Consider the following 19,959-nt stretch of genomic DNA (forward strand, 5'->3'; position numbering starts at 1 on the left):
CCCTTAAAAAATACAAGCCACAGGAAAACTTGACTTAACCCCAGTCTTTTCAGTAGCTAGAGATGCCCCTGGTCTAACTAATATGTGATGAAAAACCCAGGGTCATTCTGTGTTCGATTTGTAAATCAACTGGAAATTCTAATTCCTTCACTGTTGGTTGCTCCAAGATTCTTCTTGACTCTGATTGTAAATCAAGTTTTGTGTTGAAGTAAAGGGAGTCCTAACACCCCTTTTGAATAATTCCATGTGATACGTTCCCCGCGGCAACTAGGGGATGGGGGGAAGCAACAAAGATAAACCAGAAAAACCCGGGAGGAAAAAGAGGACAAGGAAGCAGACTCAAGGCCAAAAATGGAAACCGTTTTTATTCACAAAATAGTAAAAAAAAAAAAAAAAAAACAGCTAAAAGCACTGGTCTCCAAACAAAGAAAAAACAAACACAAGAGCCAGGTTTTCTCACCAAAATGACAATAAACAAACCACAACCAAACAGTTCCGGGATTACGCACACTCCTTTTCCCTTAAAGGAGCAGCGCACACTCGCTAGACGTAGCTCACAACTCTCTCTCTCTCTCTCCTAACTGTCACCGCCACAGCCCACCAGCTCACACACCTCTCGAAAGGCGTCTCCCTCTCACTTTTAAACATGGCCCCTCAATGAGGTGAGTGGGAACAGCTGCGTATAAGAGAAAGGGGCATCCACCTGAGAGAGAAAGAGAGAAAAGAAAACACGCACCCACACATAACCACACACACGACCCCTGGCACCAGGGTCGTAACACCCCCACCCATAAAAAACAAACCTCCAGTTTGTTTAGGAAAGTGGTAGGAAATACCGGTTTACAATTTTCAATTCATTACCTCACCCACGGGAGAGCGCATCAGCTACCACATTATCAACCCCTTTATGTTTGATCTCAATGTTATACCCCTGCACCAACAAAGACCAACGCATCAACCGTTGGTTATGGTTGTACATCTGGGCCAGAAACACGAGGGGATTATGGTCAGTGTACACGGTCACTGGGAGTGTACTTGAGCCTACATAGACCTCGAAGTGTTGTAAAGCAAGTAACATGGCTAGGGTTTCCTTCTCAATGGTGGAGTAATTCAGCTGATAGGATTTGGATTTTGCAGAGAAGAAACACACTGGGTGAGGAACCCCGCTACCATCACTCTGGAGCAATACCGCGCTAGCCCCGGACGCACTAGCATCAACTTCTAGCTGGAAGGGAAGAGAAAAATTAGGTGCAACAAGTACAGGGGCACTACACAAGAGAGATTTAGCTGCTTCAAAAGCATGCTGACACTCTGTGGTCCATACAAAAGGGATGTTCGGGCTACACAGAGTAGTAAGAGGGGCAACTACAACAGAGAAATTTTTACAGAAGCACCGATAATAGCCTGTCATGCCCAGAAAACGGCGCAGCTCACGCCTGGTGGTGGGAACTGGATAGGCTACCACAGCCGAGATTTTAGCCTCCACCGGTCGGACCTGCCCCTGCCCCACCTGTTTACCCAGGGGACGGGAGCCTTGCAAAATTCACACTTGGCAAGATTAAGAGTTAGATTCGCATCCGCCAGCCGCTGAAATACTGTCCTCAAGGTGGACAGGTGGCTCAACCACTTACTAGAATACACCACCACATCATCGAGGTATACATTACACTGTGGAACATCACCCAATACTTGGTGCATTAAGCGCTGGAAAGTAGTGGGCGCATTCTTTAACCCAAAAGCCATGACTGTGTACTGCATGAAGTGGTCAGGGGTCACAAAAGCCAAAATATCAGACGCTCGAGGTGTTAACGGAACCTGCCAGTACCCTTTTAAGAGGACTAATTTTGTGATGTAAATGGCCGGGCCAATACTGTCCACGCAGTCATCAATACGGGGCAAAGGGAAACTATCGGACACCGTAACCGCATTTACCCTCCTAAAATCGGTACAAAAACGGGGCATTCCATCAGCTTTTGGCACTAACAAACACGGGGAACTCCAGGGGCTGCAACTAGGCTTAGCTAACCCATTTTCCACCAGGTACTCCACCTCAGTCTTCATTAGCTGACGTTTATCTACTGAGCATCGATAGGCATGTTGCTTAATAGGAGCAGACCCCCCCACATCAATATCATGCTGCAATACCTTAGTACAAGACGGCACATCCCCGAGCAAGGTAGGAAAGGACTGAAAGAAGCTCAGAATTTCATATCGCTGTTCGGCTGGAAGGTAAGAAAGACGGGAGTCAGCATCTGACAGAAACTCAGAATTTATTAGTTTACCACTCTGTTGGCCACCAGAGGGCACATCGAGTCCGTCATCCGCTGATACCTCAGCACACACCAGGGAAGCCGGCTGTTAAGCGCTACCCCGCACCTGAGACGGTTCTCTGGGAAAATAAGGTTTTAACATGTTTACATGACACAGTCTTGTTTTTCGTCTACGTTCAGGGGTGCGGATGATATAATCCGTGTCTGATGCTTTTTTGTCTATCACATACGGACCCAGAAACCGGGTGGTGAGAGCAGAACCAGGCACCGGTAGCAACACAAGCACTTGGTCACCAGGGTGGAATTGGCGCACCACCGCCATACGGTCATACCGCTTCTTCATATCCTCCTGGGAAGCAGAAAGGGCCTCCCTTGCCAATGAAATGGCACTATGTAATCGAGCTCTACACTGTGACACAAAATCTAAAACATTAGTTTTAGGAGGGGAATTGGTCATGAACTGGTCTTGCAACACTTTTAAAGGGCCACGTATATTGTGGCCAAACACCAGCTCTGATGGACTAAACCCAAGTGACTCCTGCTTAGCATCACGGATAGCAAAGAGCATAAACAGCAGCCCCTCATCCCAATCCTTCCCAGACTCATAGCGATATTTTTGCAACATCGATTTTAGAGTTTGGTGCCATCGTTCCAACGCACCCTGTGACTCTGGGTGGTAAGCGCTACCTACGGAATGGGAAATCCCCAAGGACTGCAGGGCCTGTCAGAATGCTTTTGACATAAAATTCGTGCCTTGATCTGTCTGCACGATACGTGGAAGGCCAAAAGTGGTGAAGAACTTTAGGAGGGCTTTACTCACCATCGATGCAGTAATTTTCCGAAGAGGAATAGCTTCAGGAAAACGAGTCGCGACACACATCACCGTCAATAGGAACTGGTTACCGGATTTAGTTTTTGGTAGGGGACCCACACAGTCTACAATAACATGCTCCAACGGCGCACCGACAACAGGAATGGGACACAGCGGGGCTGGAGGAACCTTTTGATTTGGTTTACCAGTCATCTGGCATGTGTGACACGTTCGGCAAAAACGGGCTACGTCCGCTTTCATTCCAGGCCAAAAGAAATGTTTTAAGACCCGATCATACGTTTTAGTCACCCCCAGATGACCGGACCACAGATGTTCATGGGCCAACGACAACACATGCTGCCTACAACCCTCCGGAACCACTATTTGATGGACCGACCCCCAGTCCTCATCCACCCCTCCCAGTCGAGGAACCCACTTCCGCACCAACAAGCCATCATCCAGTAAATACAACGATTTTATTTTATTTCCACGATTATCATCACCAACAACAGCAAAACACTTTCAAAGAGGGGTCAGCCTTCTGAGCTTTTATAAGGGCGTCCCAACTTAGTGGCAGGGTGACATCAGGAGTGGTAACCGTCTCCACTACCTCTGGCAACTCAACAGAAGGGGGCAGCTTGTCCTCAAACAAGGTGGTACCAAACAGAGAGTCAGACAGATTCACTTCCCTACCTTGCTTACGGGCCTGAGCTCTGGTCAAGACACTGATGCCGAACACATCTGGGTGTTTTTCAGCTAAGACAGCAGGCTCATGAATTGAGATAGGAACACTCACAACTTCCGGAGAAGGGTAAACTTTCCCACCTGCCAAATCATTTCCCATAATAAATTCAACACCTTCTATAGGGAAAGAGGCACGAGCAGCCACCGAAAAAAAAAAAAACAGTTACTAACTGTGATCGCACATGGACGCGGTGGAGAGGCGCAGGCACAAAACTCATCCCAATCCCCCTAACCACAGCACTCACATCACAGGCAGACTCTTTATTCAAAGGTAAAACGCTAGATAATATAAATGACTGGGAACCACCAGTGTCACGGAGGATGGTAACCGGACGCTGATCCTCCACTCTACCTGTGAGGGACACGAACCCACGAGAAATAAACGGTTTAAAACACTCGTCTGACTCGGGTATGGCAGGACACTGACTGGTCGGTGACGAGGCCATCGTTTTAATCAGACCCACTCCTTTTGGTGGTTTCGGCGCAGCCCCCTGCTGCCTTCGCTTCAGCGCCTCACAGTCCGCGACCAAGTGGCCCGGCTTGAGGCAATAAAAGCAGGGCTTTCCCCCTCTTGGGCCCTGAGCAGGTGGACTGGAACGGGGAGCTGGACCCACCGGCGAGTCAACAGCCTTGCGGGAAAAAGTGCTGGTGGAAAAGGGGTCATGCCGCTCGAAGTTGGTTTTGTGTGTCAACGAAAATTCATCTGCTAGCACCACAGCCTGCTGCAGTATTGACATCTTTTGCTCATTTAAGTATGTAACAATACGGTCAGAAACACGGTTCTTAAACTCTTCCACCAGCACCAGTTCCTGCAAGGAGGTTACATCCCCAACTTTACATGCGGCACACCACCTATCAAACAACACACCCTTTTCCCGGGCAAAGTCGGCATAAGTTTGGCTATGGTTTTTCCTGAGCCCCCTAAAGCGTTGGCGGTACGCCTCTGGCACCAGCTCATATGCCCGCAGGACAACGCCTTTAAGTTTATCATATTCTAGGCTATCAGTAACTGAGAGTGACGCGCAAGCTTCTTGGGCTTTACCACTTAGTTTGCACTGTAGCAAAACTGCCCACACCTCCTGTGGCCAGCTTAATGCTACAGCGATTCGCTCGAATGCACTAAAATAGGTTTCAACCTCAGCCTCGCGGAATACCGGGACCAGGGGAATGTTTTTACTCACATTAAAGCCCCCTCCGGTCAGAGACGGCGGCAACTTGGTCACCACCCCCGACCCTGTCTGTAGTTCCAACTGCCTCATTTTAATCGTAGTATCTGCCTCCAGTTTCCTCAATTCCAACTCCCTCCGAAGTTGGAATTCCCTCTCACGCTCCTCCTTCTCCAGCTGGAGGCGAGCGAGATGAATTTTTAGCCGAGCGTCAATCTTCGAACCAGGGGAGGATTCGACTGAAAAGGGATCAAATTGCGGCAGAGTGACCGGTTTCTTTTCCCCCAGCACACTGGAGCGAGGGGTCAACCCAGTCGGCTGGGCCTCAGCCAGCTCCTCCAAAAGAGAAGAGTGGCGGCTCACCGCAACATTTGTCTCCCCAATACCACTTGTGAAATCCCCGGGCGCCAGGCTAAGCACCCCCTTAGCCACTAAAGCCTCCGCAACTGCAGCCTTCAGGTCACTCTTACAGAGAGAAAATGGGACAGAGACACCATAATGCCTGGCGATTTCGAATAAGTCCCGTTTCCTACACGCCTCCAACTGACCCCACGTAGGACCGACCGCAAACGCTGCTACATCAAATGTTGCCATGGCTAACAGTAGCGCTACAATCACAAAACAAGAGAACAACTAACCCACTACACAACACAGACCCACCGGCTAACAGTTCACCCCCGGTTCCTACCTAACCAACACTTCACCTACCTCAATCTTCTCGGAGCGTGCCGGGCTCGAGGCGACTTTAAAGGCTATCCCTCGGTGGCCGGAGCCCCGAACGCCTACCCCCGCCAGGGAAATATATCCCCACCCAGGATTACTCCAAAAACAAAAAAGGCAAAATAATAAACGAGTGCCTGATGGAAAGACTGAAATCAGCCTAGCTGGACACTCGCCTATCTCAACCAGGGAAACTGTCAAAAACCATACACACGCCGGTGATCCACAACCAAAACCCTCTCCTTTGATGGAGCGCTCCCGGACGAGCCCCCACTTATGTTCCCCGCGGCAACTAGGGGATGGGGGGAAGCAACAAAGATAAACCAGAAAAACCCGGGAGGAAAAAGAGGACAAGGAAGCAGACTCAAGGCCAAAAATGGAAACCGTTTTTATTCACAAAATAGTAAAAAACAGCTAAAAGCACTGGTCACCAAACAAAGAAAAAACAAACAAGAGCCAGGTTTTCTCACCAAAACGACAATAAACAAACCACAAACAAACAGTGCCGGGATTACACACGCTCCTTTTCCCTTAAAGGAGCAGCGCACACTCGCTAGACGTAGCTCACAACTCTCTCTCTCCTAACTGTCACCGCCACAGCCCACCGGCTCACACACCTCTCGAAAGGTGTCTCCCTCTCACTTTTAAACATGGCCCCTCAATGAGGTGAGTGGGAACAGCTGTGTATAAGAGAAAGGGGCGTCCACCTGAGAGAGAAAGAGAGAAAAGAAAACACGCACCCACACATAACCACACACACGACCCCTGGCACCAGGGTCGTAACACCATGCTAAAATAACCTTAAGTAAACTCAAACTAAAGTAGTTTATTTTAGCTTGAAGGTGTACAGCAGGGGTCAAACTACAGCCCGTGGGCCAACTCCGGCCCGCCAGCCCCTCTGCCCCCCACCACTTGAACTGGCCCTATGAGGCAATCCCCAAAAGTGGTCATGGCCTATTTTTTTTTAAATTGCTTTTTGGCAAATAATAACATGTCTGCATCTTGTATTTTGTTGATTTTTATCAATTAAAATTGATATTTAGTTATAAAATGAACTATTCATATTTTCCGAATTTTCGTCATATGCTCGCGATCAAGCAGTGACAGGCAGCGCATGCGCAGAGAACTGTCAGTGTTCAGGACAGCAAAATGGCTAGCGGTCAGCGAAAAGTTGACAGAGAGTGCAGAGTTTTTAAAGAACAGTGGACCACCGATTATTTTTTCGTTCAGTGTAAGGACCGTGCAATTTGTCTTGTATGTAAAGAAAGTGTGTCGGTTTTCAAAGAATATAATCTGCGTCGTCACTACGAAACCCACCACAAAGAGTATGCTAGTTTGTGAGGGCAAACAAGAGAAGACAGGATTCAGAGGATGAAATGCGGACTGGCTGCACAACAGAATGTATTCCTTCGCCAAACCCAGATCAACCAGGCTGCTGTCCGAGCTAGCTATAAGGTAGCTCACCTACTAGCTACCCATGGAAAGCCGTTTACTGATGGGGACTTTGTTAAAGTATGCATGCTTGGTGTGGCCGAGGAGGTGTGTCCCGACAAGAAGGATGCACTCAACGCGGTGAGTCTCTCTGCACCTACTATGACCAGGCGAACTGAAGATTTGGGGGACAACGTGTATGACCAGCTGAATGAGAACGCGTCAGAATTCGAATTTTTTGCTTTGGCCATGGATGAGAGCAATGACGTGTAGGACACAGCACAACTGCTGTGATCTATTGATCTATTGCTCATATTATAATTTCACTGTTTTTTTTTAATGTATTTATTTTATAGGCCTATTTATTTGACCTTTGAGCAATTCCAGCGTTATGGACGTGACACTTGAACTCAAAATGGCAACAAATGACCCAGTGCATGTTTTATTGTCTCCCAGTATTTAAACAGGTGTTGCATATTAAGGCTGTACCATACTGGAGAAGTGATAGAACAAGAACAATTCCCATAGTACATCTAGGGCATGCCAGAAAATGCCAATAAAAGATGCGTTATGGATGTGACAGAAAAAGTATCACTTTTCTTGGGTGACTGTACATTTTTATCAAACTCTCTGAAATTGTAAACCTAATATCGAAATGGAGATATCCATTTGATAGAGGGGTCCAAGGTGAATATTAAAAAAATCTTTGTTTAAAATATTTTGTATTTCATGCAGAGTTTCGGAAGGAAAAGTCAGCGTTATGGATGTGACGAAATTCCGTTATGGATGTGACGCGTCTGAAATAGACATGGCATATGTTTAGAAAATCAGCAATTTAACCACCATAATGCTTTGAAAAACTCTCTAAATATCAGCTAAAACTATCAAAGTTCTTAAATAATATTTAGGATGGCTATTGTTTTGCTGTTTTGTGGATTTTAGCATACATTTCTGTGGCTTGTGGCAATAATATAGAATTGTACATGATCAAAGTTGATTTTAGCTTGGGTTTTACATTATAAGAAAGAAAGACTGACAGTGACATATTAGGTTGGTTACAAATTGGTTCAACTTATTCACATCTGTAAAATACAGGCCTAGGTGATATCTCTGGGAGTGGTTTTGATGTATTACATGTTGCTTTATTTTTGCATGATGAGGTTGACATTTACATGGAATTGCCCCTTTATTAAGTGCTGCACACAATTATTAATATTATTAATAATATCAACAGGCCTACCTACAATTTATAATTTTTCACTCACCTTTGCCAGTGTCAATCACCTCAACTAGGCAGATGTTTCTTACCTTGACAGCTTTGATGTTATTTTTATTAGAAAATAAATAAATGGAATATCTGTGGTATTTCAAATTAAAACAAAGTGTGAAGACTCGATCACTACTTTTGCAAACCACTACTAAAGATAAACAAATATGTGCCAGGAATCAAGTGTTGATATAGTAGTGTGGATATAGTAGTGGGGATGGCTGTGCCAGGCTAGTAATCTCTACTACACAATGAGGCCTGTTGGTGGTCATACAGTATTTGTCTGGGTCATACAATTCTATGTCATATAGCTGACCCGACCCCGGCCCCCCCATCACAGTCAGGAACGACAATGTGGCCCCCAGAGAAAAAATGTTTGGTGACCCCTGGTGTACAGGGTGCCCAAAACCAAGTCTTTCTTATTTTTAACCTTAGCCTCTCCAGTGGGCAAATCCCTAGCTCCTGTAAGTCAGCTATGGTTCTCCCATTGCTGAAAGGTGGTGATCCTGCTATTCCAGACAATTCTCACCCCATTTCTAGACCGTCAGTAACAGCTACAGTATTTGAATCCCTAGTAAATGAACAGATTAAACATTACTTATCAGATAATGATATTTTAACTCCCATACAATCAGGATTTAGGCAAAGCCACAACACAATAACGGCTGTTACATCTGTTATAAATGACATCATTACTGCTTTAGATAATAAGAAATCATGTGCTGTTCTCTTTATTGAACTATCTAAAGCTTCTGATTCTGTTGACCATGGCCTTCTGTTACAACGTCTGCAGTGTATTGGTTTTAGTGATACTACACTAAATTGATTTTTAAATTATTTATCTGGGAGAACGCAATGTGCATCTGTAGATAATTATGATTCTGCACCATTAGAAGTGAAGACAGGTGTCCCGCAGGGATCAATCCTGGGGCCTCTCTTATTCACTATCTACATAAATAACCTTGGTGTAGGTTTGGACCCAGCAAAGGTACATCTCTATGCTGATGATGTAATTGTCTACACTACGGCATCATCGTTACAGACAGTGATAGATGCATTACAGCCTGCAACAAAGTTCCCTAGTTAATTTGAGACTGGTACTGAATGTCAAAAAAAGACAAAATGTATGATTTTTACATGTTCTCGTTCATCACTTACTAATTTTACAATTTCAACACTAGATGGCACTCATTGAGAGAGTGTAAATTCTTATAAATATTTAGGGCTTGATGAAAAGCTAAACTTTGGAATTCATATTGATAACCTCCTAAAAAAGCTCACACCAAAGTTAAGTTTTTATTTTTGGCTGAAAAAATTTTTTCTCTTTTGTTGTTAGATTGAGATTGGTCCAAAGTACTTTACCAATTTTAGATTATGGTGATATAGTATATATACACATGCTCCCATTTCTTTTTTGAAAAATTTGGATGTAGTGCATCATACTGCTTTGCATTTTGTGACAGATGCAAAAGATGTACACATCACTGTAAATTGTATGAAATGGTTCAATGGACGTCACTGTCGCTCAGAAGGAAGAGTCATGTTCTGATTTTCATAGTTAAAGCAGTGATTGGTAAATTACCACCCTATATCGGTAATTTGTTGTCACGTCAAACCTGTGCTTATAGCACAAGGTCATCAAATAAAATAAATCTTGAACATCCCAACACCACGAACAGTGTTGGGCAAAACTGCCTTTACCTCATTTGCACCATATGCCTGGAATGAACTTCAGAACATGCTAAATCTTGAGTTACTACCCTCTCTCAATGTATTTAAAAACCTTTTAAAAACAACTATTACAGAACAATATCATTGTTTCTAACCTAGCTTCTTTAGTTTCTTAACATATAATACATAGGGCCAAATTACTCAATTCTGATTGGTCAATCAAGGAGGGCTTTTTTCCTTAACACGAGGCCATATTTCTAAAGTATTATTGCAGGGCTCGAAATTCGCGGTGGTCTGGTCGCCCGAGGCAACTTAATTTGTCATTTGGCGGGTAATTCCTGTCACTAGCCAGTTGAAAATAAAAAAATATATGAAGCGAAGATTCAGACTAGGGCTGTGCGATATATCGAATATACTCAATATATCTCCGAAAATTCTGTGTGAGATACATAAAATTATTATATCGTAACTATTGAGTATTTTATGGTCATCTGCCGACTTGTGTTTGTTTCGTGTTTGTTGCGTTTGTTTAAAACCTTTTCTGGTGGTTTTCTCCCTGTCCCTCAGGCAGTAATAGGAGAGGCTGCCTCAGGGTAAAAAAAAAACAAACCAATAACGTCACACACTCGCCAACCAATCCCGGGCGACATCTAGGTGCTGAAAGGAACTTGTGGGAAGATTTTCTAGTTTTGGTTTACAGCGCTGACTCAGTTCGTGCAATCGCTGGTGTTGCATAGGCTACCGTGTAAGCTCTGTCAATTTCAGCGACAAATTAAAAATGGAAGCGGACGAATTGGTTCCTAAAAGAACTAGTAAGGGGTCAGTCATCTGGCAATTTTTTGGATATTGCGAGGAGGACGTGGAACAGCAAATGCCAGTTTGTAAAGTGTGCAAAAAAAAACCTGTCATCACGAAAGGCAGCAGCACTACAAATAGGTTCCATCACCTGAAAACTCACCCAGTACAGTATGAAAAGTCTCAAATTCCGAACTACTTGCCCATGAGCTAAAACCCCCCCACAAGCTAAACAAATGACCATAGCGGCCTCGATCTCCAAAGCCACCCCATATGTTGCAATTTTCAAGATTGTTTTTACAGTTTGTGCAACATCTTTGTTGAATAAAAACCGTCTTATTTCAACTCAATTGTGATTAATCACGAACATGAAAATTTAAAATGTGTTGTTGAAAACCACCTGTAAAGTTAACCAAGAATGTTATTTAATCTGCAGGGATCGTAGTGAAAACAGTAAAAGTTAGATTTCATGGAGTCCTTTAGAGGAGATTTCAATATATCGTATATCGTGAAATGGAGAAAATGTATCGGGATATTCATTTTTTCCCATATCGCACAGCCCTAATTCAGACACACCGTCAACTAAAGCCGCCACATATTAAGTGTGTGCCGTGTTAATCGATGTGTTTATTGGCAAGACGGAAAATACCAAAGAATTCCGAATCATATCATGTACGAGTCAGGCTGTCGTTTTTTTCACTACTGCGCATGCATAGAACGCATCTCGTTGAATATCGCGGTAATCACGTTATCAAATTCAATAAACGTGGCCACATTATCGCCCATTTAAACACGTGTTTTTGTTGTTGTTTACATCTACATCTGCCAAAGCTACGTTGCGATGTGGAATTTTCTGAAAGGTGTACAGAAACCGGGCGGCACGGTGGTGTAGTGGTTAGCGCTGTTGCCTCACAGCAAGAAGGTCCAGGTTCGAGCCCCGTGGCCGGCGAGAGCCTTTCTGTGCGGAGTTTGCATATTCTCCCCGTGTCCGCGTGGGCTTCCTCCGGGTGCTCCGGTTTCCCCCACAGTCCAAAGACATGCAGGTTAGGTTAACTGGTGACTCTAAATTGACCGTAGGTGTGAATGTGAGTGTGAATGGTTGTCTGTGTCTATGTGTCAGCCCTGTGATGACCTGGCGACTTGTCCAGGGTGTACCCCGCCTTTCGCCCGTAGTCAGCTGGGATAGGCTCCAGCTTGCTTGCGACTCTGTAGAACAGGATAAAGCGGCTAGAGATAATGAGATGAGATGAGTGTACAGAAACCGCCAGAGACGGGGACAAAGTGACCTCGGTCTGAAGAGGAGAAAAAGGCCGCCGATAAAGCATACAAGAAGGAGAAATGACAAAGGACTTATAAGCAAACGGGGGAGCAGGGTAGGCCTTGGCTGCGATACAAATTTTTATGGAATAATTAATTTTTTTCAAGTTGATTCCTAGTCAATATGAAGCTCCTAATGCTTTCTCCCTCATAAATGGTTAAATACAGAAAGCATGTTGGACATATTTTGGGTGCTATAGTCATGATAGTAAGTATATTTGTTTTCAATACTCATACACCAAGTTGCCAAGTTTTCCAATATATTATTATTTGTTGATATTATATTATGGTGCTCTGTGTTGTTCTCATTTATGTATTTAACAACAGTATAAAAATACTCGGGTCTTGAAATAAATGCACATTAGTCATGAACAATGATAACTACTCTCGTGTTATTTTTGACAGAAGTAAAATTCATACATGAACAAATTTTGGCTAGATGATTTTCTGTTTGGCTAGTTACTTTGGAAGGTAACTAGTCCGGTTGGCTGGTGAAAAAATATATGAATTTCGAGCCCTGTATTGGCTAGTTCGTTGCTTGGTTATGGTTACAAAAATTAGCAAATTTTGTCAACAAAATGGCTTTTGTAAAGAAGTTCCAATAAAATTTTGTAAACCACTTTCAAAATCCTCGTGTCGTGTCACCGTGTCATGATGAAAGACGCTTTAGAAACTGATTCAAACATGCAAGATAGTCTTGCGCCCTGATTGCTTCAGAAAACGTGAATGACAAATGTTGTGAACTTGAATGACTTCCAAAGTATGAATTTGGCCCTATATATTATAAACAAGTAATTGTATGGTTCCTCGTAAAATTAAGGCTCAATTTCACTCGTGGTTTCAAAGTTTTGAAATTGCCCTTGTCGCTTTGCGACTCGGGCAATTTCAAAACTTCGAAATCACTCATGAAATTAATCCTTAATTTTACTCGGCCCCATATGATTACCTATACTTAACTGTACCCTCCACTATGTTTTTACTTTATTCTTTGTTTCCTTTTAAACTGGATGTTTTATTGTAGTGTGCATCTTCTGTTATGGTCTTTATAACTTTTTGCCGCCTATCGTGGCCAGGACTCCCTGACAGAAAAGATATTGTATCTCAATGGGACCTTCCTGGAAAAATAAAAGGCCAAATAAATAAATAAAATACAATACTGGAGTGGAGCCCAAATCTGTACAAATATTTGAATTGTGCCAGTTTGGTTGGTATAAACCTGTATCAAGTCCACACTGATAAGTCAGTAACTAAGAAAAAAATACTGACTAAGAAAGAGTGAAGAATACTTATTGGACTTTATTTTTCAAGGGAAAAAAGTGGAGAATATTTTTCAGAACCCAGGGGGAACCCTGCTTTTTCCTAGAAACCTTCTATTCTAATGCGAGAGCCTAGGTTATTGGTCAACAGAATATGTTAAGTTTTGAAAAACAATTATATGCTGATATGGCCCAGACAGAATTAGAGTTTGACATCCCTACTCTGAACTATTCAACATATAGGCTACGTTCACACTGCAGGCTGAAGTGACTCAAATCCGATCTTTTCGCCCATATGTGACCTGTATCCGATCTTTTTTTGACAATATGAACGACACAGAGCCGATTTTTTCAAATCCGACCCAGGCCGTTTGGATATGTGGTCCTAATTCCGATTCCTATCCGCTCTTTTCATATGCGACTTCAGTCTGAACTGCCAGGTCGCATTCATCCGACTTACACGTCATCAACAAGCCACAAACATCACTATTCTGCGCTGAAGTAGGCGGCGGGTCTCTCAAAAAAAGTTACAACACCATGGCGCATAATCACGGGCGCAGATAGAGGGTGGGACTCGTCCTGCCCAGATTTAAATTCACCTCGTTCGGTCCCCCCCACTTATAGGGAAGAAAAACCGTCTATGCTGTCTTTCTTTGTATAAGGCAAACCTCACGGAAAAATCAAAAGACTAATTACCATTTGGTTTATTGAGGTGCACAGCAGTGTATACATAGTTGCAACAACTCACATAAAACAAAGACTGATATTCGGTTGGTTGAGCTGCGCAGACTGCACAGGTTGCGAGCTCGAGCTTGGTTGCTATGGTTACTAACAACAAGTTTGACAGGCATATCGGGGTTGGGGTTGGTTTGCTGGCAGCTTTGTCCCCCCCCCCCCAGTTTTTTGTCCCTCCCAGTTCAAAAAACGTATCTGCGCCCCTGCGCATGACATCAATGCGAGGGACGCTTCGGGCTGTGAAGGTTCTGAATCTTCTCAATGGAAGGACGCAGAGGTTAGGGAGCTGATTTCCATTTGGGGGGATGCAGCTATTCAACCTAGATTGGATGGGTCATACCGCAACCGGGCGGTTTTACTTCCGTAAACACTGGCCATGCTCACTGCGTGTGACGTCGTCGTATCCTGCAATGCGCATGCGGAACACTTTTAGGTCGCTTTTTGTTCATACTGAGGATCACATACAAGTCGCATATATTTGTTAATGTGAACGACCTCACAAAAAAATCGGATTTCACAAAAAAATCGAAATTGAGCATTAAGCCTTGCAGTGTGAACGTAGCGATAATGCAATATTGACAGTTGTGTCATTTTGCACACCTTGTGGAGGCTTCTGGTCAGTTCATGATACTCCACAATGAACTATTTATGGTCAGTGTCCAAATTTCACCCAGTGGGTACAGAATCGCCATTATCACTTCGCTATTTATAGGGAATAATTTCGGATAACTGTCATCTTATCCTAGCAAACATATGAAACGGGAAAAACTGAGCGAACGTTATTCGTGCTTCCTACCTCAGAATCACAAGAGATCATGTTACTACTTTACTGTCAGTAACTCGCATACATCATCAGGCTGAGAGTTACAGGTCTCGACAGTCTCGCCCACAGCTCTCCTAGCTAGCGACGCCTCCAACATGTACACAACGGGCGACTTATGTTTTTGTATGGTGTTACAAAACCCAAATATACACTCGTTTAAGTGCCGTGTAACATTAATTTAACTTTCATAAGACGCTACAGATTCCTAAATACCTAGCACCTTAGCTAATCAAGAAAATCTAGCCCGTAAACTATCAATGTCACAACTAATAGCTTAGTTTTGTTTATAAAAACTTTTCAAATACAACCGTTATGAACAATTTGCACAGGAATTACACAAAACCCACTGCTATCTTGTTAAGGAAAACCCAGCCTTTGTGTGCATCAATGTTTATAACCTAAAGTTGCTGGTAATATACAGTCGCGGCCTGGTTAGACAGTTGTGTAGTCGTTTTGGCCTAGTTAACTGCCTGGCTAACATGCAAGTGGTTACACTTTAGTAATGGCGCTGTCCTCGCTCGCCGGCCACAACAATGTTAGCTAGCGGTGTTTGTATTAGCATCCTCAAATCTGACGTGCCAGTTGTCTTACATCTTACAACTGAATTTAAAATAACAGTTGCATTTGTTTCAAAAGGCATAGTGCTATTTCGTATAGTTATTATCGAGCAGATTGGTCTACAAAGGTGTCAGCCATTTTGCTTTAAACAAAAATGCAGACAACCGGACCGGCTTCTACACCCGTTAACTGTTAATTCTGCTAGGACCTGAAACGAACTTAAACATAATGTTATGATGTTGACATTTTACCTGTCTATGCTGCCTACATATATCATATAATATGTGCATGACATAAAACTAGCAAACACGCTGTACTCTCGACAGCACAGAAAATATTGGATAGTATCAGCAGCACGTAAACATTACTTACCCAGAAATAAGATACGATTTACTTATATCCGTTAATCCAGGCACGTTTTTCCTTTCTCTAGAACACACAACCTAAAGCATCAATAACGTGTTCTTAATAAGACTTCCAGTGTATACATCATGGTCTTAAGATGCTCTTCCTTCCGTGAATTTGTGAGTGATTTTCCTGCGTCACCAGCAGCCCCGCTAACGCCACTAGTCGAGCTTAACAATTCAGTCTCAGAGCCAGTCATCAGCAATATAGCTAAATATGGCGGCTGCAATGAACAGACACAACACGTACTAAAACTCATGGGATTAATTGTTAAACCATTGTTTATAGCGTGCATACTTATTAGTAGCATGCATTTATTTTGTCCGTGCAGACCACACCGACAATACTATTCTCCCCGTTATTTATTATTATTATTATTATTACAGTAACTCCGCTGTTTTATATTAAGATGACCGCCGTTTTGGCACCGATATGGAGATAACGCATTGTATGCTACTTTTACAATTTTCTTCCGATGCTTTGAACGTGCTGTGTTTTTGTCTGATGGCGCCAACAAACTGTGAGGTTTTAGGAATCGCATTAGTTAATTGCGAGCCACATCGTGCTACTCTGGTTAACACCAGACCATATCACAAGTGAAATATAGTCTGGAATCCGCCTATTGAATTTCTCGTAGGGGAGGTATGGTTTACGATTGTCAACGGCCGTTTATTGGACGTTGCGAATGTCTATCATTTGGCGTATACGTAGCCCATGGCCAATCATGGCAGTTGTACCCGGTGACGTAGTTAGAGCGACGAAGAAGACGAAGAGGCCAAACCTTACCAAACCCTGTCGGGAGCAAGGCAAAGGCATCTGTCTTCGTGTCAACGAGAGACTGTAACCCCAAACGCTGTTCTTTTTTTAAAACAAACTTTCGCTCTAAACTATTCAGAACAGTGTCTAAAGCTTGATCGAAAGTTTGGTTCGTATTGCTCGCCGCCATGTTAAATGTGATCCGTAAACAGTCCCAAATAAACTAAAAGCTTCCGTTTGTCGAGTAGTACGTGTCACTGTCTTTCCACCCCTCCCCACTCTTTGATTGGCTCCCTAACTCAGGCGAGCCTTTAAGGCCTCTGCATCCTCTTGCGACAAGGCTTTCGCAGATAGCTTTTCGCAGACAGTTATAATTTATCGTTGAGCAGGGAGTAATAGGCGTGCGTGATGTTATTCACCGCTACAATGCAAGGGGGTGCGAAGTCGCGAAATCGCTAGGAGTAGTTGGTGGGTGTGGTTAGTGGAGTGTTTATCCTCCGGTTACTTATAATGACTAGAACTGGAGTCGTATAGATGTACGTACTTCCTCGATCAACCGCTCTTCGTGCTGCTCCATCTTCGCTCGTGTTTTTAAAAATGGCGGTTGTGAAAACAAAACAAACCGGGAAAGTAGGGAAGCGGAAGTGCGTGTACAGCGGCTGTAGAGTGGACCAATCAGAGCCCTCTTGTCTGCGACGCTGTCTGCGAGGCTTCTGCGGTGGTCACAATTTTTGGGAGGTGCGCGCAGAGCGTCTGCGAAGGTGGGGGGGCTACGCAGACGCTATCTGCGGCGCCGTCTGCGAGGACTGGGTTGTCAGCATAAATTGGCCTTTAGACCATAGTTTCCATGCTGTCTTTTCAGATCGGAACGATTGTGCAAAGCAGCATGGGATTTCCCAGGCTAACATTGTGCAACATGGATCTAATAAACTTGGGGACATCAGATTTGATGTATACAGCCTGTACGATGATTTAAAAACCTACAGGTTACAACGCAAGTGACGATTCAAGAATAAAACGTCATCAGCGTGCGTCTTCCTTCTGCGCCGCTAAACAATGAAACTCAGCAATAATGAGCCCTTGCAGTAGCGCTGATTATGTGATTGGGGAAAACAATTCAAAAAAGAGGAGGAGAATGGGGACCCGGTCATGGCTGTCATAAAGTGCAAGAAAATTGCAACTTTGGATGCAAATTTTGCAAAGAGAGCTTTTTTTAAGCCTACATATGTTCATGCATTAAAAAAATCTTTATTGAAAATAACAGTAACAAAATACAAATACAGTTATTAATACACACAACAAACCAAGAGTCGGGGGTGTTTCAAATAAAGACATTAAATAATGAGCACAAATGAAGTTTTAGCAGCTTTCTTGTTTTTAGAGTCGGAGATGATCTTGATATACTGTTCAGTTTCCTTTTCGAAGGCAGGATAGTATCTATGAATCAGTTTGAAAGACACCTCCCTTACTTTGTTTGTCAGGAGGTATCTGTATGGGAGGTTTTGAACGACTAAACTTGGCTTTATGAATATGGTATTTTCCTAAAATGATCAACAAATTTTTATATATATATATATATATATATATATATATATATATATATATATAAACTCTGTTTTTTGCTTTTGTTGTTATGGAAACCAAACAGTACATATTTCCAACACGGAGAAAAATCAGAGTCAAGCTTGGCTGTAATGTACCAGATTATTTCTGTCCAGAATGTGATGGTAAAAGGACATTGCCAGAACAGGCGCATTATTGTTTCCGGGTCCGTCTCGCACAGTGAACAGTCCACACAAATGTCTCTCTTAAACTTAAGCACATAATGCTTGGCAGGATAGTATCTATGAATCAGTTTGAAAGACACCTCCCTTACTTTGTTTGTCAGGAGGTATCTGTATGGGAGGTTCCACACACACTGCTCCAGTTCACACAGAGGGGTTCATATATATACAGTATATTCCACAGAGGGTTCAATATATATATCTGTCTGGAATAGTGTGCAAATATTGCGATTATTGTTCTTGGTTGTGACAGAGAAGCATACATGACCCACTGAGGTCAATATGGAGTCCAGAGATGGTAAACAAACCAGTTTTTCAGTAGTCTGGTTAACAGCAGACCATATCACAAGTGAAATATGGTCTGGAATCCGCCTATTGAATTTCTCATAGGGGAGGTGTGGTTTACGATTGTCAACGGCCGTTTATTGGACGTTGCGAATGTCTATCATTTGGCGTATACGTAGCCCATGGCCAATTATGGCAGTTGTACCCGGTGACATAGTTAGAGTGACGAAGAGGTTTTTTAAAACAAACTTTCACTCTAAACTATTCGGAACAGTGTCGAAAGCTTGATCGAAAGTTTGGTTCGTATCGCTCGCCGCCATGTTAAATGTGATCCGTAAACAGTCCCAAATAAACTACAAGCTTCTGTTTGTCGAGTAGTACGCGTCACCGTCTTTTCACCCCTCCCCACTCTCTGACTGGCTCCCTAACTCAGGCAAGCCTTTAGACCATAGTTTCCATGCTGTCTTTTCAGATCGGAACGATTGTGCAAAGCAGCATGGGATTTCCCAGGCTAGTTTTTCAGCCCTTTTTAGAAGGGTTAGGATACCAGAGGGAATGGCATCCATTACAATGGCAAACTCTTTTGGGGTTTGGAGGAACTCAGAATAATTTAGCAGATTTCCATTATCACTGAGTAGCTGGATTACTAGAATTATGTTGTTATTGAGCCAGGATTGAAAAAAATAAGGATTTATTTTGATATTTAATGTGCTGATTATTCCAGATTAAGCATCTATGTGGGGAGAAGTTGTGTTTATAAATCAATGACCATGCCAAGAGCATTTTTTTATGGAAATTGGAAAAGATTAGTTGAAGTTTTTATATTTTATAATCACATAAAAGTACATATTTAAGGTCTCCAATCATAGAGAAACTGTACCTGGGTATAAAGTTCCATGTGGATGTGGGATTATGTAGAAACTGTTTTATCCAATTAATTTTAAAAGGTATTATTAAGGGTAGTAAAATCAAGAAAGCTTAGACAACCAGAATCACAAGTGTTCATAACAATAGACTTTTTCACATACTGTATCTTGTTTTCCCAAATAAAATTGAACAGTAACTTATCAATGGCATTACAGAACTGCTTGTCGACAGACAGGGGGATAGCTGTATATGTAAGACAGGATCTACTGGACTCTCGTGTCAGACGAAGTGCTGACTG

The 19,959-nt window shown here is 43.1% G+C and overlaps 1 protein-coding gene across 11 annotated transcripts in view; it reads right to left on the reverse strand.

Moving 5' to 3' along the window:
* The window catches only part of LOC132884962 (probable ubiquitin carboxyl-terminal hydrolase FAF-X), a 289,340-nt gene extending 273,167 nt beyond the window's left edge, over positions 1-16,173 (reverse strand). For 8 of the 11 annotated variants that reach the window (XM_060919101.1, XM_060919095.1, XM_060919100.1 and 5 more), the window contains exon 1: positions 15,937-16,172. The gene's annotated coding sequence lies outside the window, so the exon portion shown is untranslated. Of the gene's footprint in view, positions 1-15,936 lie in introns of all 11 variants that reach the window. The other 3 variants (XM_060919102.1, XM_060919104.1, XM_060919103.1) reach the window with 1 other exon arrangement.
* Between the last annotated feature and the right edge of the window lie 3,786 nt (positions 16,174-19,959).

The sequence above is a fragment of the Neoarius graeffei genome, chromosome 4, assembly GCF_027579695.1.
Source record: "Neoarius graeffei isolate fNeoGra1 chromosome 4, fNeoGra1.pri, whole genome shotgun sequence".
In the NCBI taxonomy this organism is placed as follows: domain Eukaryota; kingdom Metazoa; phylum Chordata; class Actinopteri; order Siluriformes; family Ariidae; genus Neoarius; species Neoarius graeffei.